Consider the following 26,093-nt stretch of genomic DNA (forward strand, 5'->3'; position numbering starts at 1 on the left):
AATGTCTCAATTCGCTTCATTTAGATTTCGATTAAATTACCTAAAACAAAATATAAGTGTGTAGGAAAAAAACTAAAATGATTGTTGACTATAAGAATTAAGAATCTAATATGTATATTAGTTATAGCAACGTATTAGTGTTTACTGTAATTGATGTTTTAGTTTAGTTTCATATATAACTAAAACTTGAGCATCTTTGCATGAATAAGGCGTCATATCATACGATAATAATGGTCATGTTAATAGAGCAAGAGCCGGTGAACCCCAGACCTTCGTTATTTTATAAAAGCTGAAAGTTTGTCAGCGCATGCTCCCAACACAGGTAACAACGATGGGCCATTATGAAGTTTGGGCTACAGTGGCTTTGGCAGGTACACGGTATTAAAGGTCTGTAAAATACCGATCTAGTTTTATCAAATAATAAAGTGAGATTTTATGGTATTACCTTCAGAAAATTATTAAAAATCACGTTATTCATTGACAGACACTTAACATCGTGGCAATCCCTTGTCAGACACCCTTAATGTTGATGAAATTATAATTTTATTTACGTTATAGTATAAAAGCTGATTTTTATATATAGTACTTGGGTAATAAGTAAATAATGTTTCCTCGTTAGTCAGACGTTTTTGATACACACACACCTTTTACACACCTTTAATACCGTGTACCTGCCAAAGCCACTGTAGCCCAAACTTCATAATGGCCCATCGTTGTTACCTGTGTTGGGAGCATGCGCTGACAAACTTTCAGCTTTTATAAAATAACGAAGGTCTGGGATTCACGGGCTCTTAGACTATAATGTCAACACTCTGTATCATAATAATTATAGTTATCATTCGAAAATACAATTTTAATTGATAATAATTGTCAAATGCGTAGTGCCGTTGTCAAATTCTCATATTATATTTATTCTACTCATCTTCAGGTACAAGTAAAAATCTGAAATTCTTATTAATTAGAACCCGACTCACTAATTTTACTAAAATTTCTGAGTAAAATGTTATGAATCTTTGCAGCATTACTGTAAAATATTTTAATATACTTACCAAGTAATTATTGTATTAATTAATTTTTAATTGCTTCTTTCAGGTAAGCTTCAGTTATTTCTACGATATTTCTTAATAAAGGTAAGGTGTTAGTCACCTGTATTCGTGATAATTTTTCGTCTCCCTTGAGAACCAAATTCTTTTTATAAATATTGGGTTGATAATATAATCCACCAAGTTGATCAAATGTTTATGCCGTGACATCATTGATATTTCGCCAGGATAGGATAACCTTAGTGTTCCGAAAAGTGTTACCTCTTACACTCTCTTGGCATTAATAATAGAAGAACATCAAACCGTAGAAAGAGAATCGGCAAGTCACCAACAAAACATGACATTGGAGAATAAAGCCGATCGTCCACCGCTAACTAAACTAACTTAGTTTAGTTGGTGGTGGACCATCGGCTTTAGAGAGCCGACAATTTCATTATCATCATCATCAGCCGCAAGATGTCCACTGCTGTACATGGGCCTTCCCCAAAGATCTCCAGATCGACCTATTGTAAGCGGCCCGCATCCAGCGACCCCCTGCGACTTTTAGATCATCACTCCACCTCGTGGTCATGTCCGTGAATTCCACTCCAGAACCTTCGAGCCCCATCGGATATCAGTTCTGCGAGCCATGTGCCCTGCCCACTGCCACTTTAGCTTGCTAATCCAATGGGCTATGTCGGTGATTTTTTTTCTTCTACGGATCTCCTTAATTCAACAATTTACAAAGCCAAAATTTGAATGATCTCTGTCTGAAGCCAACTGAGATATTAACTGCCGAGTATTGTACCTCTCTAAAGTTCAAGTAATTGGTTTATTAATGTTTAATAACACTTTTCTCTCGTGAATGGTTAAGGTCTTAATTTAAATTAACTAAAGACCTTCAAATCTTTTTTGTCTCGTCGAATTGAATTAATTTTTCTTCCTTATTCATACTTTATCTTACCGACAGTACAATTTTTTGCTTCTCACCAGGCGCGTATTAAGGGTAACAATGTTTAGTAAATTATCACTTATATTGATGTCGGCCAAAGTCCTCAATGTCATATTCGTCACATTAAAATGTGTTATGCTGCCATACATTTTAGTATGCCGTATTATATTTCGATAAACATATTGTTAACGTGCAGTGTCGATTTTAAAAGCAAGATCTTTAGACTTAAAAAGCCTTAAGATTTTTTTTAGAGAATTTGAAACGAATAGTTGAAAACTTATAGGGTTAAAATTGCATCTACGCCGAAGGATTTAAACAAAAAAACTTTTATGTCATAACGGCACAGTTAAACGTAAATCCCACATATTATCAATATTTAATTTTTCATACATACATTGAAAAATCAAACAGACTTCGGACTGATACTGAGTACAAAAACGCAATATCAAATTATCTATCTCGTGATTCTAAACCGAGATCTCAGACCAATAGTTATATGGCATTCCTGCCATATCATACAACTACGCCATAAAGTCATTAAAAAAAACACCATACAATTATCTCGAATAAATATATTCAAATCCTCGATGGCATTGTTGGTTGTTGTCATTTGTGTCCCCAATTCCGCACCTGATTACGGCATATTAAACCGCCCGAAGGACCGCCATGTCGAAATTACTCGCGCAAGTAAATTGCGTTGTAGCCTCTAGGAAGTACGGCTGCCGTGTTCTCTGCTTATGTTAATATCGCTTGTCTTTAGTATAATGCTTTTGTAATTTGTTTTGTATTTCAGTATATGATATTTCTTGTATATAATGCCTGGGGATGGAAGTTGTTTTCTTCTACAACATTGTAATGTTTAAAAAATATAACTAAAAGTAATTTATACACAAAAGGGACATGTTCTTTGTATATGGAACTGTCAAAATTTTTATTAATAGATATGGAAGAGCAGTGTCTCCTAATACTAGTGTTGCTATACTTAAAAGGAGACGCCAAAAACTATAACTGTATATATTTAGTTGGTGCCAAATAAAAATATATAGTTTTTAATTTTATTTATTAAAATCAAACATTATATTAGTGAAAGATAAAAGGAAATGATTCCGCATATGCTAACCGCAACCAGAGTTTGGATCTGCGCAAGCAATTTAAATGTGAAGTATGTTTGTTTATGAAAATCATCTGTGGGTTTTGTACCTTTTAATACTACAATATACAAAAAAAATAAGATTTTTCTTAGAAATTTTTCTTAAACATTTCTAAACGTCAATTTGTGATAATTAAATATTACATTTCAATATAATTGAAAACGATAGTGAATGCTTTTACGAACTATTGTACGCTTTAAAGCAACCCGCCCTAACACGGGAAATATAATTTAAAAAGGAACAATAAAAATGACTGGGGTCTCATTAATCTCGCGCGGAGGGCCTTTTCTTTTCGAACCGCGTAAAAAATACACGTAAAATCTCACGCCATAATGTAGGCGTAAAAAGCGAGCGTAAAACATAATGAAAACGAGATCCGGCTTCTGTTATAAAGTGGGTAATCAAATCACGCGACTTCGCGTGACTTTGTTTTGAAAAATATCAAGAGGAAAGGCTGGTGACGATGGTTACTCCTGGACTGTCTAATTTTGAATGCAAATTAATGGCGGGATGAGCAATACGCTCGTCTGTTGGCATGCCATACGACTGAACTTTGAGTCACAAAGTGCATATCATAACAATGCGGCCATCATTCTAAAGCATAGATGTTAACAGCAAAATCTTCAGGTTCATCTTATATAAAAAAAATATATAAAAAACCTTCATTTCTATTATTATACATAGGCTGGCATCCACATATATAGGCCGGCATATTTCTGGCGACCAGCTCGCGTCAGAGGACGATCCCTTGTTGGTCGGCATTATACTTGGACTGCCCTATTACGTCCCGTGTTCTACGGACGGGTTTAATGTTGTCGCTTTGCCTGATATGTAATGAAGGACTTAAAATACGTTTCTTCATTCTCGCCCAAGTCCACTGCTTAATTCATTCCCCAAGAGGGCGCCATTAAGTAAGTCACAATCTGACGAAGAACCTCTCATTACACAAAAGAACTAACAAATGATATAATAATGTACGGACTCACGTACATTTTGATTAGTGTAGGGATGGTTCCCTCCCCACCCCTCGCGTCCCCCGTTGCTTCCTCCGCCCTCCCGCCGCCTCCCGACATGGCAGCCAATTAGCGAACACCAGAGCGGCCATTGAATAAGTAATACTGTTCATTTGTACGTCCTTTGTATGTGGCGTCTTGAAAATTCAGTCAAAAAATACAACTCTTTAATATTAACTTGTAGCTTTTTGGTCGGAGATTTGAATGTTGATTTTTCCAGCAGTTTTACCGTAAAAAGAAGCTGTAGTGCCGAATACTGACTGGAAAGTGATTTAGTGTGTCGATTACTCTACATTTTTATTGATTAAATGGTGTAGGCCACAAATATGTGTTATATTGATCAGAGGTTCCCAAACTTTTTTTTCTCATAGACCCCTTTTTGGCTGGTTGCTGGCCGGTGGACCTTCTAAGTGCATTACAACTACCGCCCGGCCACTTCGGGGGGCGTCCCCAAGTTTTTTGTTCACGCCAACGTCGACCCCCGCCAAGTCTCCCGTAAGGGTCTGAACCACTTTGGGAATCAATCATCTCGCTTATGTTATAACATAAGTTCAGAGTGGGTTCATTTACTTAACAATAAAGTTGTTAAAAGTACCTCACATGACATATTGACCTTCATAAGGCCATCACGTCAATTGACTGAATCCTGAAGATGTTAAACTCCAGACATGGTGGAAAGGGTTATAATATATACAAAGGGAATTTATCATATCAAAAGTGTACTTAATTTTGATTAATTTTTGTATGAAAAATCTTTTATGAATAAAATAATTTATTTTTTCACGATGACAAGTTCGTCATCAAAATTTGTGGAGATAGTTAAAAGTAACAATTTTACTAAGCCGTATTAATTTTTTTTCATCACTACATAAGCCTCGCACGCAGAATGAAACGTTACGTAACTGAGGTTACTTTAAAAACTCCGTAACACGTGTATAAAAAACATGATCCCGTCCAACAATAATGACGCGGTATTGTCGACTTTGGAAAGGAAAAAACGCCGGGCAAAGTTGAAAAGTGTGTAGGTTTGGAACATGTTACGGTTTGGCCGGCAGCGGCGGCTCCGCATCCCTCGGGGGCCGTGCATTAACACGGGCCCAATTAGACCCGCCTTCGTGCTCTCAGATCTTGTGTTATTACTTAACGTGTACGTTACGTATTAGTGGAAACGTAAACCCGCAAGGGACAGGTTTGCGTCGAATTAATGCTAACGTTAGAGTATATGGTATGGGTTGAAGTATTGGCTAAATTAGAGCGTCGATTCGAAGTCGACGCGGTGGCGAATGGCGATAGCGAGTTAAGTTTTAGTGTCAAAATCTTGTGGTATTTTACTATTAAAATTAAGTTTATTTTTCGTATCAAAGCAGTTTTTAGTTAGCAAACTTGGCATGAATAATGTTTTTTTTACAAAAAACATTACGAAACTATGTAAAGTTGCGTATTGAAATAATACAATACCTAAGAATCCATTCTAATAAATGCGAAAGTAACTTTCCTTGTCCATCTGTCACGTCTACACAGTTTAATTATTGAACCAATTTTGATGAAATTTAGTACGATGTAAATTTGACCCATAAGAAATATGCATATACTGTTTTTATCCTTGAAAATACATAATATGTCTTATACCGCCAAAGGATATGACGCCGGCGAAAAAGATTAAAAGATAATACGTAACATTTTCAAAAATAAACTCAGTCAAAACCAATAAACGTTTTTCACGAATATATACCTAAGTAATTTATCCCTTCGGTTGTTACCAAGCGGATTAATTGTAAATTTTTGTAAAACTAAAATTTAATTAACCAGTGAAGCCTCAAAAACTACAAACAGAGGATCAATGGTCCGTACCGTGGATTCAATTTCCAATGTTGGAATAACTCTTTATTTACATTCCGATTACACAAGTACGGATGAATCTTTGCCACGCTGTTCGCCTACGGGCGAAGTTACCAGCCTTTTGAAGTCTCAAATCTAATTTAATTAAGTGAATGTCAGCGGGATTTAATGAATTTGCTGAAGTTGAAAGAGAAGTGAGTAGTGCGGACGGCGAGCTGTTTGGTTTGCGATCGCGGCTAATTTGCTAAGGATAGTCTTTTTACAAAGTTGAGTTAAGGTTATAGCTTAAGGTCCATTTTTCATACATTTTGTTTCACCTTTAATCTGGGTAACTAAACAAGTATTGACAAGTAAAGAATAGAATTATAATAATAGATATTTCGGCCTTTAAAATTTCGTCGTATTAAATTTTAAAGGCCGAAATATCCATGCATATTAATTATTTTTACGTTTTTCTTTCAACTGCGAGAACTAATCACTAACTAGACGTGAATTTAAATTCTTTACTTGTCAATACTTGTTTAGTTACCCAGATTAAAGGTGAAACAAAATGTATGAAAAATGGACCTTAAGCTATAACCTTAAGGGTATATATAGTTCGGTAAGATTTCATTGATAGAACGTCGCATTTGGACGGTAGTGTTTGTGCGTTACTTTTTTTATAGGTTTACGGCACAGTGACCCGACTGCACCTGATGGTAAATGCGGTGGGGTCCAATAGAATGTTGACTGACTATAGTTGTCTCTGCAGTTGACACAATTGTCCCAGCCTGTTGGAACTGGATATACACAGGCTGATCTCGAAACGCACCACACTTACGTGAGCCTATGGTGGGTTTTAATGCCTTGTGTACAGTGGTCGCTATCCGGGCGGATATAAAACATGTCCTACCATCAGTAAAAGTAATCTAACTGATTCTGGAATGAGAAATGACCGAAGGGCTATGGTATGTTTACCATTCGGAGTCGGCGAAACATTAGCATGTGATCATGAAAAAGGCTTTGTTTTTAACTATGAGACTGACTTAAAAAAACTTTCACGCAGGCGAAACCACGAACTGAAGCTATTACTTCGCACACTACATCCACCAAAATAATTGAATGTGTATTTATAAAAAAATCCAAGAAATTTTATTTATTCTTAAGCTCACAACATCGAAGTAAACGAACTATTATTTGACTTGTTAATTGGCGCTCCACAGTATAGTTCTTTGCATTTATAAAGAAACCTCGCGAAAGTTCGCGAGACTGGGATTCCATTCCGTGATACGACTAAATTAGAACTCTGCGAAAGAAAGTTTAAGTTTCTTTATTAACAAACGAACATAATTTAATTGCATTAAAAATTCAAGTAGTGGAGTTTATAAGAACAGAATGAAAAGAATTTCTCAATGTAGTACTCGGCAGTAAATATCACTTCGTGCTATAGATACAGTACTCGGCTATGAATTATACGTAGCTTTAAAAAGAGATAATGATATGAGAAGGCCGTCAACCCGCACGAGGTCAGCCTGGTGGACTAACGCCTAAACAGCACTGGACAGTATATAATACAGGGCTGATATTATTAAATACACTAGCTTTTGCCTGCGGCTCTGGACGTGTGAAAAATATATATAATATAATATAATATATAATAAGTAGCCTATAGCACGCAGGAGTTCCTATTAGTGAAAAAAAATCAAAATCAGTATAGTAGTTTTTAAGGTTAGAGCGTCAAACAAACTCTTTAACTTCATATTATTAGTTTAGATTACTATGTGTTAGCTTGGGCCTCGTAGAGCGTCGTCTCTCGCTCACAACTGTAATTACATGACGTTGCCCGGTGACTTGCCAATTCTTTTTTTATTAACTTGATTATAACACTCGACAAGTATTATATTTAATGTATAATTAATCTCTTACGAGTCGGAGTGTTAATTAACTATAATAAGTCAAAAGCCAAACTCATTCGAAATGGATTACATTTACTCTCAAAGAAAACCAGACACATGTATTTCTCAAGTCAAAGAATGTGATTATACGAGTCAATTCCAATTTCGACATGTTCTTTCTTCTCTTTGACGCTCTTTCTCGACGTCTTTGTAGTCAACGCTAATTAGGTTAATGAAACTTTAACAAAAACCAGTTAAGTGCGAGTTGGACTCGCGTAGTGAGAGTTCTGTATGTTAATACTTTTTTTCTTTTTTCTGAACTTATCGACGACAATTCGAAATTTAAGACAAATATTTGTTACCTATTTTGCGAGTATATAATAAATAAACTGCTTTAAACAATAATAAATAATCTATGTATCATACACTGTAGTTTATTCGTTAAACTGATTCTGAAAGAGCAACACAAGAGTTTCTTGCCCATTCTTCCATAAAGAGAACTGTTTTTCGAACTGGTGGTACAGTTACTATTGACGGAATCTAAATAATGTATAACAACTTACCGGTTCGAATTAATGATTTCATTTTCTTTCACATACATTCTGTGAATATTTCAGCACCTGTTATTAAAGCTCCATCAAGTTGACATGTTCCGTAGGCTTAGTGTTTTGTGGACGCCCTTTGATTAGCAATACTGTAATTGTTTCTCGAACTTGGTCAATGGTCACTGGCCCGTCGTAATGCTTTCAATCAAACTACATATACAGTAGTAACTGTTTATAATGATTAAAGGCGAAGTCCCGCTAATCACAAGTTTATTACAAAAATATCGTTTATAACGACTATCGGTTATAGCGTACAGATTAGGTGGTCCCTTCAATGTCTTTATAAATGGATTTGATTGAAGTGTAAACATATGCGGACGCAACATATGATACATATTTTTGATAATATTTCCTATAGCAAAAAGAAATCAAGTATTGTATGTTCAAAATATTTATTCCTGAAATTCCCTTTCTAAATGTCACAGAAACCCGTTGACATGTTCGCCGGTTTAGATTAATAATGCCTCGAGGTCTGAAATTGACGTCGTCTTGTGCCGTAATTAGAATTATTAAATAGCCACCGACGTGGTTACCGCTCTACCTAGCGCCTGGGTAGGTACTACCGCAAATGTCTATTTCTGTCGCCAAGCAGCTGTGTGGAGTCCCTGTTGTGTTCCGGTTTGAAGAACATTGTAGCCAGCGTAAATACTAAACATAATAAGACGTAACGTCTCATGTCTCAAGATGGCGAGCGCAGTGAAATACCAAACAATAGTTTATAAATCAAGGTGTTGAATAAAGTTTCTACTGTTTATGGGCGGTCGTATCGTTTACCATCAGGCGAATGGCATGCTCGTCTCGTCATTCGAAGGAATAAAAAAGAAACAAAATATATTAAAGCTTATTTGTCTCTATTACGACATGAGATATCGGTACGACTTGGACAGTTTGAATCGTAACGACAAATCGTATCATGTTAATTTTCGCATCGAGACGAATGTTTGTCCGATTATTATGTCGGATCTAGGTGTACTATATTCAATCTAGCGACAGGACAAAATGGCGTACCAGTGTTAAAAACATATAAAGTCGATTCTACTTTCGCGCATACAATACCTATTAAAATCAGCAAATGTAGGTGTCCTCGGAACCGTACAAATCTGTCCCATGTCGAATTTAACGAGTCCGTCACAGATTAATAACCATTTAATCAGATAATAGCTGGCAAAAGAATTGTGCGGTACTGGGTAAGTTTGAAGGTCATGGAAAGTACTAATTTAAGTATTAAACAAAGATTAGATTAGTAAGAAAACTTGCAGAATTTGACTTCTGGTAGCAACTGGATGTCCACTACTGAACATGCCCCCCCCCTAATTTGACCAATTAGAAGCGGCCCGCATCCAGCGACTCCCTGCTACTTTTATTAGATCACTCCACCTCGTGGTCGTGTCTGTGACCTTCACTCCAGAACCTTCGTGCACCATCAGCCATCAGCTCCGCGAGCTATGTGCCCTGCCCACTGCCACTTCAGCATGCTAATGTCATGAGCTCAATCTGGGTTAACATATAGGCCTACTTTTTCCAAGGAAAATACATTAGTACTGTTATTAGAGTGAAGTAAGGCGGAGTCGTGAGGAATAAATACTTATAAATATTTATATTACGTAAAATGATAATTTCGTTCGAGACTCTTTTAGGCAAGAAAATAAATGAAGTAATATATTTTTTGTTAGCTGTAATGAGCTTCGTTAATGTTTTTAGGACGTATTTGGAAGTGGTTTTTTCTTTGTTGATTATTATTTCAGACAGTATTGGTTAAATCTAAGGCTTAAATAACTATGTGAATTATTTATACACGAAGATGTTTAGAATTTCTAATCGATTTTTTTTTTCTGTTTGGGAATGATCAAATATTTTGCTACATACAAGTACTTATTCTGTGAATAATGATTTTGATTAGTATCAATTATAACTATTATATCATTAAGTTCCTGTCACAGTGCTGAAGTAAATTATCTGCCAGTTAACATTACACACCGAATGTTGATAGTCTTTTGTTTCCCTTTTATTTGGAAGTATATAAACCTACATACCTGAGAAGTTCTTTATAGGAATTTTGAGGATGTGTGAAGTCTACCACTCCACTAGGCCAGCGTGGGGAACTAAGTCCTAATGCCTTTCAGTAGTAGAGAAGGCCCGTGCCCAGCAAAGGGACTATATATAATACAGGACGGACATTAATATGTTATATATAACTTTAACAGTGTGTCTTTTGTATTTGGTCGTCTTATATTTTATCTCAGTATCATTAACTCATATTTTCTGAAACAGGCTATAATTACCATAAAATTCTTTACTAATCTTATGTGTAAAGATGACAAAAGCGCTGATTAGTGCTAAGTCGTTGAATGTAGACTGCTTTCAACAGGTTGGTCTGGAAGTCTTCGCAGTAACCACATGTACATTGTTCAGCATGACATGCTGTGGCTTTTGGCTAGTATTGATTTTTAAGTTATTATATTGTTGTTCTCCATTTTACATTATGCTAAAAATATTATGTTTTAATTTTCCAACAATATATTATTCTGTCATTATACTCACAATTTAATTTATCCAAATGATCTCAAGCATAAAATTACTTCTTGAGATTAAAAACGTTTTGTGTTTTTATAATTTCACGTTAATTAATGTGGGCCCGAAACCGCCGGCGGGTCGATGCCGAATTCAAACTGTACTTAATTTATTATTGTAATCTATAATATACTGTGCCATTTGCAAAATTGCTTCGAATGTTTTGATGAGGTGGCTTTTGTAAGATTAATTCCATATTCCCTCCTAACCGAATTTCGGCCACGGCAGCAAAACTCAAAGGACTGATGTCCGTGGCTGATGCCAAGTACGCAGGACATATTATAGTGCACAAGTGTGTGCGCAATACACAAGCACTCTCTGTTCTTTCACTCTCATCGTCCAGTGAGACGGCAATCCGATATGACCGGAGAGAGATCAGGGCCCTTATTCTGTATGATAGTGTAAACGCGTAACGCGGCCGTGTCATGTTATCTTCGAGAAATGTGCGTGGAATGGTATTCTGTAAGCCAAATTTCTATAGTCCTAAACATGATGCGTTGTGTTACGTGCTTGTTACACACTGTCAAAATAACGTGCGGGATAGAGAATAAGGCCCCAGGCGCTGGACTAACGACTTTACGTACTTTCCAAGGCACAGGACTTCAATGCGGTAGTTGTACTCGTATCGTACAATTACAAATACGCTAGCGAAGCAGTCTTAAGGTAAAATTAACGGCTGTACACTGGCACAGTGCTGTATCTTCTTTTAACATCGGCTCTTACAGCATTTATACAATTGGGACATTATTCTCTAAGCCACACGTTATTTTTACAGTCCGTAACAAGCTCGTAACGCATCGCGTCACGTTCAATACAATAGAAATTGGCATACAGTTTGCCATTCCACACAAATTTCACGAAAATAATATGACACAGCCGCGTTACGCGTTTGCAGTGTCATAGAGAATAAGGCCCCTGATCTTATACCACTCGAATAGAGGTTGATGTATTACTTATTCTATCATGTTCAACGTTGGCATCAGGGCCTTTATTCTGTATGACAGCGTAAACGCGTAACGCGGCCGTGTCATGTTACCTTCGTGAAATGTGCTTGGAATGGTATTCTGTATGCCAAATCCTATAGTCCTAAACGTGACGCGTTGCGTTACGTGCTTGTAACGCACTATCAAAGTAATGTGTGGCATAGAAAATAAGGGCCCAGTTGCGAAAGGTGAATTATTCCGGAAGGGAACTCGACACTACATATAGGTACTAATTCATGAATGCGGTCTGCAAATTTTTCTGATAATTATGTTCAACAGAAATTCTACATAAAGGGAAGTCTACAGGAATCGGGTTATATGGAGTCTTCGCCACTAGTTGGCATAGATTTACGACTGGCCAGTACTATTGGTTAAGAGACATCCAAATTTATTCACAAAGTTCCCTTCTTATATCACCAACACGTAGGGCAAAAAGTGAAGTGTTAGGCCGGATATGACTTCTTCTAGTTTTTATATCTCACAAAGTTAAGAGTGTTACCACTTACTACATGTCTGAATTTAATTCGAACGATTGACTTAAATCGTATGTTTTACGAAACCAATATTGTTAAACTTAAAAAGTATCACCACTTAACTGTTGCTTTAACTTGTTCGTTTTAAGGGACCAATAGTGTTAATATTTAAATTCAAAATCGAATAAATCCTATCCGGATCAATACGCCAACGTGACAAATACACTCGAATACGTACCGTTTTTCACGACTGTGGACGTTTATGGCGACGTTTATTGACGTCGGTGCAGTAATGGCGACAAATATGGCGTGTTGTATTCGGTGCGACGTGTAGTGACGTTTTTGTCGTGTTCATTGTGAGGGAATAACTCGGCCTGTGTGATCGAAAAAAAATGTAATGTATTTTGGAGTAATGGTCTCTTTGTTATTACAAATAGGTATATTTTTCTTTGCTTGTATTTGTTTATATTTAATTTTACACTTAATAAATATTGATTAGGTGAATTAAATATTTATTTACAATTAGTTATGTTAATACTTTTTGTTTGATTATTTATAATCATACGAGGGACTTGCTCGTTAGCGAGATTAAATAAATGTGTTTTGGTAATAAATTATTTATTTAATTATTAATTAGGAAAATAAAATAAATAAAAATATCACAGCTTTTGTTATTGTCTTCCGATGTGTATTAATATTGATATCATTCTCCGGGCAGTCGGTCGTGAGTTAATGGCGATAGTAAACAGAATCGCAATAAATACAATTTTGTTAGCAGCGTTTCTCGTAAATTCGGTTAATTGTCATATATGACTTACGGGATTGCTTCACAATGCTCTAATAAATTATTTGATCGGCTAACATATTACCTTATGTATATTTATTAATTTTATTACTAATTTATATTGAAATAAAACTATTGAATGACTGCCTCGGTGGTGTTGTTGTACTGTATGCGCGGTACGGCAGCGCTGTAAGGTTCTGGGTTCGAATCCCGGGTCGGGCAAAATGATATTTGGGTTTTTCTGCTCAGTATCAGCTCGGAGTCTGGAATTTGTGCCCGATGTGACGATAGGCTCGTCCCCTATCACATCATTTTTTAGAAATGTTAGTGGTGTGTGCCCTTGAGATTTGAATCTGCCGGACATTCGTCTCGGCAGTCCGTTCCACAACCAACTAGGCTATCGCCGCTTTTTTCACTTCACCACTACAGAACAAAAATAATTAGCATTACAAAAATATTTTTTTATCATCAATAGGTAAACGAATAAAAATATCGGTCACGCTGTAAAGGTATTCAGTGGCTCGCGATTTGAATTCGGTTCATAATAACAATGGCAGCTGTGTGAATATTTAACGAGGGTCCCTTGACGCCTGACCGGGATGGACGGACCTCTGCCTCCAGTGCTAGCGATGGTATAATTGTACAATATATCTAACATATAATTCACATACATACATACGTGCGTACAAACATACATAAATACATCATACGTGCCTACGTTCTGTATGTTTACATTGTACCATGACATTGTGGCGTCATTATAGAATTTTAAATTATGTAATTATGCTATTGGTATGCTAAATAAATAAAAATAAAAATACTTACATAATTAAATTAACACGCCTTTATAATACAATACTAATACACCCATATTTCGCTGGTTAAGTCCAATGTAATACGGGTGGGATTGTAGTCATTTATTGTCTCGATGGCATAGATGTATTTCGTTACGATTGTGTTGCTGAGATCTCAGGTTGGACCCTTAGGTCGGACGAAGTGTTTTTTCTGCCCAGTATCGCCTTGGATTTAGTATTATAACGGGTAAATTAATTTAGGCATACAAATGTGACCTATCGGAGTTGGTGAATGGTTTTTACACTTTTGCCTACCCTCAAAAAGGGAAAGGAGCATAATCCTACGTGTATACATATGTATGTTTGAAGCCTACTCATTGTGTACTGTAAAATAGTTCGTCGAGAGGGATTTGTTCTAAATTATTCTCTAATTATTGTAATGAATGTGTCGATTCATTGAATTTCCCACACGTTCTAGATGTTATACTGGTTTACAATATTATGTGGGCGGGAATAATTAGTACGTTAATAGTGTGGGAGGTTATATTGTACATTGGACTCTAGGTAATGGATGTAAGTTCTATTACTGATAATTATAATTATAATGAAACCAGGGAGTCAGTAAACGATTGCACATAAACTGTAGCAAAAATGGCAGCGATCAAAGAAGCAATCATGTTGTAGCTTGCACTACACTACGAGCCTTTTACGAAAACAACTCGTTCATAATTCAGATGGGACAGTGTGAGAAACGGACAGGGCACGCGGGGGGTGGTTCTCTGGGTTTGTCCATTTTAATCATATTAATGTTAATATTTGAACAAACACAACGGAAAACTTTTAGGCGCGGCATGTGAAAATTCGAAGGTATTAATGATTTTATTGTGTAGAGGATTTTGGTGACTGATAATATAAAATACTAGATTCCTGATTTTTTTTTCTTTAATTTGTTGGGATATACTGCTATAGTGAATACTGTGTAGGCCAGCGTTGCTTTATACCAAGCCAACAATTATTTTTGGTAGTAAGAGTTTTTTCGGGTACCGGACTCCGCAGTCAACACCGGGAGAATCCTGCGAATAGGACACTGAAATCACCCGGCTTAGAGACTGCAGGGACCTGGAAAGAAAGTTGGGAGGGGATAGCTGGGAAGGAAGTATGGGGAAGAGAAATCTCTCAGGATAGTAGGAGGGGAGACGGAAATCTTTGCGAGCCCGTATAGGCCTCAATGTGAGTTGGCAACCATGAGGTAGACACAATTAACTGTGTGCTAAGAGCCACGACAAATGTCCCCCCGTGCATGCACTCGGTGTGGAGACCAAGCGCAGAAGAATTGCCTGGAAGGGGGTAAGTGTTAGCGAAAGCACATAAATCACTGTGTATGGTAAAAAAATAGCCCGTATGTGTCATGCCGTTTCTCAAGTAGAAGAATGAGGTTTGTTTTTAACTGACCTCACAAATAGAAGGAGATTATCAATTGGCCATGTTTTTTTTCATTGGAGTATTAATTGATTTTGAAAATTCTTTTTTTATTCGAAAGACTATGCTTTCAGATTGGACCCTTTAAAATATTTTTTAAATCGGTACTGTAGTTTGGTTTGAAAACTGAAATAACTGGAATTAGTATGTCGTTCAAGTAAACGAATTTGGGAATTTTGGTTTCCCGTCACTTTTTCAGTAGTGTTTTTGTGTTGGATTTTGTTCACTACGTATAGTAAAAGTCTTTCACCGCTCATTATATCTTAAATTTTATAAGATTCGTTAATAATGTAAGTTAAAATTGAGTTACATTTTAAAAAGAAATCCACCCACTGCAGTTTCTGCTTCCATACATTTCAAGTGTTAATTAATTTTGTGTAACTTTTATACGAATAGAAATAGTTAAAAACTTTAAATTAAATTTCAATAACTTTTAATCTATTTCATTATGTCCGAGGGAGTAAACTTCGCGCGTTTTATGCTGCAAATTTAGAAAGCATTCGTTCAATATTAATTCTATGCGATGGCAGGGTGACAGTTTGACACTTTCGAATTTGGTCGCTTATTGTTATGATCCCGTTCCAATCACGGGGCGGGACACTTGGTGAAGGCCCTAGTTGCACCTCTATACTGGGTTATTTTGACATTTCGTTACTAAATGAATCCACACACTCGTCTTCACCTTTGCTGACATTGTGCCAATAATCATCCATAAATAACGAATATTTTCACCAAAAATCCTGGTTTCAGTTTTCTGATTTATTTATTATTTTGTAGTTTAATGCGAATATGGCGTATGCGTGAGTTTATTTCTGACTGAAAGTATGATCTTGCCGCAACGACGTATTCTCTTAGAGTAGTAGTAGTAGTAGCATTAGGGCGCGCAGACTAAAAATAACTTTTTATTAATATTTATTTATTATGTTCGAAACTGACACTTTTTTTATTTTACATTTACGGCTGAAGTAACTTATTATAAAGTGATATTTTTAAGTACCTACACAAGTATGTGTTTTCATTTAGTAACGCAATGTAAAATGACCTTGTATACTTCGGAGATAAAGGCGCGGATGTGTTATCAAATGTAACGTTTATTTATTAATATCACATCGCTGATCGATATTTACAATTAGATTGATGATTATTGAACAAAATTTGAACTAGACAAAGTCCTTATTCATATTTATTACTAAACTTAGTAGCTGTTTTGTCTTTGTGAGATCGTTTAAGACAATCATTGTACTACTACGCACTTTTTTGTGATAAAATATTTCATGTATCTTAAACTTGTGCTTGGTCTATCTAGGTGTCAAAATTCATTCAAATTCACACTGTCATTTTTTGAATTTAGTTTTTACAAAATACTAAATAGTGTAGTCAAATATGATTATTTAATGAAACTGGTGCTAAATTAAACAAGGTTAGGTTAGATTAGGACGGTCTTATGCAATATGCAAAGATATTTTTTTACACACACACAATATCACGCATTTATCCTCGAAGGGGTATATAGAGGTGCAACCAAGGCACCCACTTTCCGCCAAGTGTGTTCCGTCCCATGATGTGATAGGGCGCGAGCTTATCGCCATGTCGGGCACAAATTCCAGACTCCGGGCTGATACTGAGCAGAAAAACCCAAATATCACTTTGCCCGACCAAGGATTCGAACCCGGGACCTCAGAGCGCTGTCGTAGCGCGCATGCAGTACAACTACGCCACCGAGGCAGTTTTAATAAAGAGGTTTTTTAATAAATTGTATTTTTTTACAATTTATTAAAAAACCTAAACATTAACTGATTGCAAATAAAACTGTCATATACTTTGGCTGTTTGATTAACGATTTCTCCACATACAATATTACTACTGGGTTATCTAACTCTAACCTCTCTTGTCCAAACCGCAGTCAAATTAATTTCACAACATAATTATTAACAACCTACACAGCTTCGAATTTCGGACCTTATTTAACGAGACGGCGAAATATGACGCCCGATCTATCTATCGACTGCGAATTTATTGCCGCCCATAAATATTTTAGAATATTGTGAACATTTTTAGAGGCAGAATACCGATGTAAAGTGAAAATATCCATTTTCCAACATGGCGGGCGTGTTCCGCACATAGATTTAAAATGGAAAATGAACCGAGCGTGAGATAACACAGACGTACGGAGGCTGGAAGGTGTTCAATTTAGTAGAAGTAGTAGAAGATATTCCCTTTTGAATTTGTCTAAAAATGGCTATTGTGAATATGCAAAAGGTTTTAACTTTGTATAGGCAAAATGTGTGTTGGTTATCTGTAGAATTTTGTCTTCTCTTAAGATTTCCTACCTTATGTATCTTCTGCATCAGTACAAAGTCGACAGGAAAAGAATTGCTTAAACTAGCTTTATATTTCATGATCATGTATGTATAAAGCTTAAAAATAAAATAAATGATCTGTCAATACAATCAATCAATTTGTTGTCTTTATCAAGAAGAACGTATGTATATTTTTACATTCTAGCAAATGAGTCTATCGCCCATTGGCATTATTATGCCAGTTTTTTCAATTCATATACGAATCCCTTCTAGCCGAATTTCAGCCACGGAGGTCAATGTTAAGAGAGATCAGCCAGGTATGTAGAAGATATTATAATGCACACGTGTGTGCGCAATACACAGGTGCACTCTCTGTTCCTTCAGTCTCATAATACGGTGAGATGGCAATCTGACATGACCGGAAAGGCCTCTACGTGCTTTCCTAGATGGGCGTAGCACACCGCCAACTTCCTAAATCCGAGCTGCGACTGAGTAATTCTTAAGAGAGAAAAAACCCGGTCAAAGTTATTTTTGTCCCGACCCAGGCATCGAACCCAGGGCCTCATCACCATAGTCTTTCTCGTAATAACCACGCCACTGAGGCAGTTAGATATAAAACATCAGATAGACACATCCAGCTTACACTAGCGCGTCTTGGCTCAGCACGCTCGCTCACTGCGATCTCTATGCACCACGCTCCGCTCTGCACCCTGGGTAAATAGCACCGATATTAAAATAGTCTCCTTATTCTTAGCGATATGTACAAGGAACCCGATGGTTTTACATTCAGTTATATCGAACCTTTTGTTAGCTCAGTCTTCTTTATATACCGAAGTTAAAGATAATTTTTCAAGGATGAAAATAGGTTTCATTTAATAGTCCAGGGCATGATATAATACTCCATCGTGTCTCTAAATTATATAAATATTTTTAATGCTGAAATGACGGGCTATCTGTATAACGGCGATAGCTTAGTTGGGTGTGGAAGCGACTGCCGAGACGAATGTCCGTAGATTCGACTCCCAAGGGCACACTCTTCTCACTTTACAAAAATTATGTGTGTATTCTTTGTGAAATATAGTTTGCTTTAATGATAAAAGAAAACATCGTAAGGAAACCTGCATACCTGAGAAGTTCTCTATAAAGTGGTGCGTTCGGGTAAGATCGGATACGGGGTAAGATGGTATAACGAAAAAATACCACGAAAATATGGTTATTTTTTAGTTTAAGCTATCTAGGCAACTACGCTGTCTCTTTTTGCCCCACCCTATATACCACAGTTGATGCTACGACCAAGAACGGGAGCTCTATGTGCATTAAAACAAAAAAGGTGGATTTCGCCCTTCTTAACATTTTTGAGACTTCTGTTTGATTTTGTGGACCTTATCATACTAGCATTAGAAGCGTTATTAGAACGGAGTCCGAACTTACCCCGCGAAGGTCCGATGTTTTCTAAGGGTTTTAAATTTTTATACAGATACTATCATCTATTTTTAAGCTTACACAGAGAGAATTGGAAGATGATTAAATTATCACTAAAAGTAGCATTAATAATAACCAGTTTCATGTATAAAATGTTGGTATCGCTTAAATATTTTATGAGAAAAAAAATATTGTCGAGACTCCTCGCAACACACCGAAAAACCGTTCGAAATTAGCCGAACGCACTCTAGGAATTTTGAGGGTGTGTAAAGTCCACCAATTCACACTAAACTAGCGTGGTAGAAGGCCTTATTCCACACTACGTAATAGAGGAGGCCAGTGCTCAGCAGTGGGACAGTATATAATACAGGGCTGATATTATTATTAAATCTGTTTGTTACGCTTAAAAGCACTGAACCGATTTTAGTGAAATTTGGCACAGAGTATACTGAACCACATAAAATGGCTTAGATTATTTTTTTAAAATATTTATTATAAACTGATATCTACGCAGGTGGAACTGTCAGTAAAGCTAATTCCATAAACTAATGGATCGATTAGCAATAATCCGATAATTGAATAACTAATTAGTTAATAGCAATTACGATAAAGGTGCGATCACAAGGATATCGAACAAAGTTTCAATAAACTAGTAAACCATTTAATGTGGCCGTAGGTTTACATTCTAAAACAACCATTGTTTTAAGAAATTTCTCAAACTAAATTGTTTAACACGATTAGCTAATGAGTTCGGATTTTACACACACTGCCCAAGACATTGTCGCGGGCAAAAGTTGGATTTAATTACCTAACTTTTGCCCGCGTTTCCGATCGCGTGGATCTTTCGTTGGAAGAAAAGTTTGAGTTTATTTCGAGGTAAAGAAGCCGCTTATTATATGGCTGACAGTGTATGTACATAGATGTAGGCAGTTTTTTTTTACCTCTGATGGTCGGCACAATTATGCCGGCCTGTTGGATCGCTTCTTCACGTTCCGCTAAACCCGATATCAGAGAAGAGGCAACACGTATGCCGGCAAATTTTTCTTCAGCTTAATGCGGTTTATCATGCTTAGCTCTGACTTCGTCAATAAAAAACTTAAAAAATAAAAGACCCTTCAGTACACTTCGGCGTATTTTAATCACCAAGTGCAGTGCAAACATGGGCCGTACTATCTAAATACAGTAAGGTTCAAAATACAATTACACAACGTCCAGTACGTACTGTGCAAACGATTGTGTCCGCTTCTCAAAACAATGAAACGTAAAAGTAAACAATGGAGCCACGGTTGTTTGTCTCTTGTCTATATTAGTGCATAAGCTTTACGAACAATACGTTACTATATATAGCTACGATTAAACAATACGATTTTAATCGGACCGATAAATCGTATCTTATATGATCCGGTATCAGTTTACAAATGTAGTACAAGATTTTATAGGCTATAGATGCTCGTCCGTATGTTGCAATACCTAAAGGTTTTATCATTATAGCACTAAACAGTAATATTTACTCTACTTCATACTACTTATCTATCCAAAATTATATCGTTTAATCGTAGCGATTTGTCGAGACGTGTGTTCTTTATTATCTAAAACTGATCTGGTACTTATCTTGGAACTATAGAAGGCCTTGTTCCATTTATAATACGCGTCTCCTAAACTTTGTAAATAGGTTTCTCTGAGAATACTAATCGCCTTATAACTTATTTCTGAAAGTTCTAATATTCATTTACAAAATACTTGAGTGGGCGTATATAGGCGTCCACGTATTACATCAGAACTGACGCCTGGAGCTATTACAGAAATTATTCGTCAACATGGAGATTGCGACTGGTATCTGTAGTTTCATTGCCATATTTTAATCTTTAAATTTGTTCATACTACCGTACCCGAGTTGTGCTATGGCCGTGGTATTCGAAACAAAAATATTTTTGCATACATTTTATGTAAACGTGATTAGACGTCCTCGCAAGCTGTATTGGGATCGTCCTGTCCAAAATAAAAATATTAATGAATAAATTTTATGGGAACGTAATTATACGTCCACGCCATGTCCGGGATGACCTTGCCTAAAACAAACAAATATTATATTGATATTTTTTTCTGTTCTAAATTACTTTTTTATAGAAACTTATTATCGGCTCGTAATTTAACAATACATATTATATAAATAAAATACTATATTTTATATAGACGTGTTGATAAATATTGTTTTCTATTCTAAATTACTTTTTTTTAGAAACATCGGCTCTTAATTTACTAACAATATATAAATAATACTACATTTTATATAGACGTGATCACACGTTCGTCACCGAAGCTCCGATGCTTATCAGTAACTGTCAGTCAATGTCTACACAAAATGTAGCGCTGGCTGCCGAAGCTTTAGGTTTAACGGTAAGCTCCCAGTCACGTCAAAATATTACAAATATTATGAAACTATTGTATGAAAATGTTTAGATGTTTATTCTAAATAAATATTAAAAAACAGTTGAAAAGATTTGGATGAAATTTTCCACATAGATAGACCAATGGCTCTTAAGTAAACTATCGTATCTAAAAAGTGATTTTCACTTTTCAACGTTCCGTTATCTATGTACGGCTTACTACCAAACCTATTAAAAAAATCTTCATTTATTAAATTTTTAGTGTGTTTGGAACTGAGTGAGTAAGAAAGTTGAAAGGTGCATATTACAGTACGAACGAAAGAAAACGAAGTTACATAACGAAACGCTATAAAGGTGTAAATCGCGTTTTTTAAAAATACGATAATTTACTTAGGGGCCGTCGACACCATGATCTAGATTAACAAATTACAAGCTTTTTTTCCCAGAAAAGCTCAATGAGTCTTTTACTCCAGCAAAATTCCTACTTGCAGCCGAAACCGCAAATATGTAGCAATAAAAAAAAACATAATTAATAAAAGAAATAAAATTGTTTATTACTCTGGCATAATGAACAATGCAAAGATCAAAGTAAAACTATATACCCAGCCTACGCTACCGCAAAACGCAAACTCAATTTCTTCCAAGTATTTTCCTTAATTACAACACTAAAGCCCCAAGACATTAAGACGTAATGCATCCCGTACCAATTAGTTCGCGTACACGCAATCATGGTCTTTATTGCGGGGGATTAGCTGCTATTATAGCGCGAACTGTTATGAGGTGGCGAATCGTTATTTAATGTACTAAGAGCAACACGTTTGCAGATGACGATCCTCGTATGATGTACGAAGTTTTAGTACAAAGCCTTTGAAGTGCGGGCTAAGCCGCGCAACAATGTTGGCGAACATGTCGCGCAACATGTGCCTTCAGTTTTCCTTGACATTGTTTTAACTTTACCAATGGAGCTTCTGAGAATTTGAGTGTTCTAACTTTTTTTAAGCATGATGGTTTATGTATTTAGAAATTTCACCTTGCATTTACTCTAATGTGAGACCAACCAAAACCAAAAATACTTTTCACAGTATGACATTACCTCACAATTTGCGACCTCCGTACATAAGCTTTTAAAAGATATTAATTTAATAGAATTTCTGTGAAAATGTTATTCTAAGAGAATTATTTACGCGCTAAGAATTATCAAAGAAAATAGTAACAAACGAACTTTTGAAAATACAACAATACTTTATAGTTCAGAGTGACTTCTTTTATTTAAAACAGGGCAAAGAATAGACAGCGAAGATGCATTTGTAGCGAAAAATGGGACTGCGTGATATAAACATCTGAATGTAAGTCTTTAAGAGCTAGATTAGAATGAAATATACAAGACACAACAAAGAATCGGTTTGGGATGATATGGTATATAAGTACTACTACTACTTACTTGGTAAAAAAAATTATTAATGACTTCGATATGCGGTTTAGTTTACTAACCCCCTTATTCATAGACGTTTCTTATCTAAGGATGGTAAAGCTGTGATAATAAGTCTGTTTCTCAGTACTGACGGCATGGCAGCCTTCGCAGTACGTAGACATAGTGGCGTTGTGATGAGCTAACATTGAGATACAACAATAGACTAAAAAACGTCTATGAATAAGGGATAAAGTGTTTATTTAGGAGCAAACCTATCACTTCTAAATGAAGCGCTATACATTTATAGCTTGATCAGGAAAATAAGAAGCCGTTGTAAAATATGGAACTAATTTATTATACTGACAACTTTAACTTGAAGCCTAAAAACAAAAGCGCCGCCCCCGTCGCAAGTTTCTTATTTTCCTGGTTAGACTATACTTCTAACGGAAAACCTTCGAGCCGCATGCCTGATGGAGCAACACGAGTATTCATAAACAGTGGCAAAACCTAAACGTTGAATTACAAAGCACTGCGTTACATGTATTAGAGAATGTCAGATTCAATTATTTCATGATTCTTGACTGGGTTTTCTACTCGTGTAGAAATATTAAATTGATGTATTAACTATTTTTCGAGTTTATGAATGAAATGTTCTAAAAAAATCATAAAAAATAAACTGTGTATGCACCACAGTTTATACCTTATACTGATCCTAAAAAGAGCAACGCTAGAGTTTCTTATCCGTTCTTCTTTGGTAAGAACTGCTTTCCGAACTGGTGGTAGAGTTAATATTGACGGAATGTAATTAGCAAATTTTCATTTGATTGTAGTGCGCTCGTCACCCTCATATACCTTGCTTATCAACCTTCATAAATCAGTAATCATCTTTTTTTAAGTCGGTTAACAATCTAAACACAAAAAGAGGCCCGTTTAATTATGCGCTCATTTCCTTTAGCGTCATTTTCATTTTAAATAGGTAAGTATAATTTATTCTAAGTATTTTATTAAGTCAATTAAGATTTCCATTAAAGCTTTCTGCGTTTTTTTAGTCAATTTCATCGTGAATATTATGTTCTTTCGCAGCTATGTTGGCACTTTCGTATTTTCGAAGTATTGTATTTGTGACTGAAAGTCCCAAAACGCTGTATTTTGCTCCAGTATATTTATTACTTAATTGGTATTTTATTATTAGATTTAGTATTGCCGATCCTATTATACATTTGTTTTTCGTGTAGTACTCATTTGTTTTTAAGTTACCGAGGTATCAAGTTACGTGACTTGATTAAGTGCTACTAGTTTTTTTCACTTGGAAATAACGCGTTATCGCTATAGTGGAACGGTTATGTTAGTTTCACCGGTCTTACGGACCAATGTCGACACTCGGGAGTATAACATCATCCGAGCGAGCGTTGGACTGAGTACCAATACAAGTAAAGATTTTTGTTAATATATTAATGAATAAAAGCGAAATGCGAGGTAGAAAAAACACTAACTCAATACATTATGCTCGGTAAAAATGAAGTCAAAACTGAATAAATTATATACTAAGGAATATACACGTTTCTTTGAACACGTATTTTATAACGTCTGAATTTCGAGTCGGTGCGGTGCAAGTTACTCGATTCTTGTTCAAAACTCGAAATCTGCTAAACTTTCTGAGCGGTAAGTGATATTTATCTGCAATTTTCGAGAGTTGAATTCAATATGAGACATTTCGAAATAAAATGGTGTTCACTCAAGTTATTTTTTTTGGGTTCTTTCGGATATCTAATGTTTTCTGAAAGCAGGTTTTGTATCTGTTTAAACAATTGCGATGCAAATGCAGATCAAATTAAGATAATAGGATACTATTAAGAATTTCCTCTTAGGTTTTCTAATTAGAGTTATCATTACTTCCCTCATTCTCCAACCTTCATTCTTGAATAGGTAATCTTCACTTCAATAGAATGTGTCTGAAATGTGAACAAGCTGACATATTTGGAGTTAGATTTAGTCCAAATATCAAAATCGAAGTGCAATTTACATCTAAAGGACTTAAAATAATGATTAAAGCTAATTTTGATAAGTACAACTCGCATTTGAAGCAATAAGTAAAAAAAAAGTAAATTATAGATAAATTACATAAAAAATGAATATGATTCGGTGATACCAAAATATTCCTAAAAGCAGACACGATGAATGCGTAAATTGAATGTCCCACAAGGCTCACCATCCACCTGGCCACTTGAAACAAGTAAAAACTCCACCGATCTCCGGACGAAGTTTACAAAATGAAATTCATTTATTAAGTTTCCGCAGCTGCTTTTAATTAGTCTTCGGAGTTTCTTTTAGTTTTCACTAGAGAGACAGGCGGATCGTTCAACTGTTTCATAAGTTTTGTAATGTTTTAGTTTATATATGAGATTGAAAAACTGCTTTAGCGGATAATTTTTAATTTAGTGCTAATTGAATAGCACTACATTAAGAAGAACCTTATGGAGACAATTTTTTTTTTTGAGGAACTGCCGTGGTTATCACCGGGGTACCCTAATGGTGTACAGGCGATCCCCTGACTTAGCAACCACGGTAGCCCCATGATGAGTTGGTGGGCCCTACTGCTATCACTGGAGGCGCGGCAGCCTGCAGCTAGACGGTCTTATGTAGACAATTAGAAGCGGTCTTTGCTAGAGAGAACGAAGCAGACAAAGAGCCTGCAACACAAACTAATTTATTTAATACTTTAACTATGTGGTTTGTCTGAATAAAGGTTCATATTATTATATATGTTTGTTAGGAGTAAATGCGTATCGCCTTTAATGGATTTGAGTGCAATTTTGATTATAAATAAAGCCAGGCAGGAATTAACTTGTCGACTATTTTTATAACAAAACGACGGACAAAGCTGTACGCATAATCTAATAGTATCTAGAATATATAATATTGTACTCAACGATCTTAGAAATATAATAAAAAGTTTAATCCGAGCCTACGCAAAGGAGTTTATAGAAAAAGCGTCTTAAACCTACACTATATACTTACAATATTCCTTTGTAT

At 35.9% G+C, this 26,093-nt stretch overlaps 1 protein-coding gene across 2 annotated transcripts in view; it reads left to right on the top strand.

Annotated features, from left to right (window-relative positions):
• LOC115442801 (protein kinase C, brain isozyme) overlaps window positions 1–26,093 on the top strand; it is a 205,738-nt gene that overhangs the window by 126,782 nt on the left and 52,863 nt on the right. The window lies entirely within an intron of this gene.

This window comes from Manduca sexta, chromosome 14 (genome assembly GCF_014839805.1).
Source record: "Manduca sexta isolate Smith_Timp_Sample1 chromosome 14, JHU_Msex_v1.0, whole genome shotgun sequence".
In the NCBI taxonomy this organism is placed as follows: Eukaryota; Metazoa; Arthropoda; class Insecta; order Lepidoptera; family Sphingidae; genus Manduca; species Manduca sexta.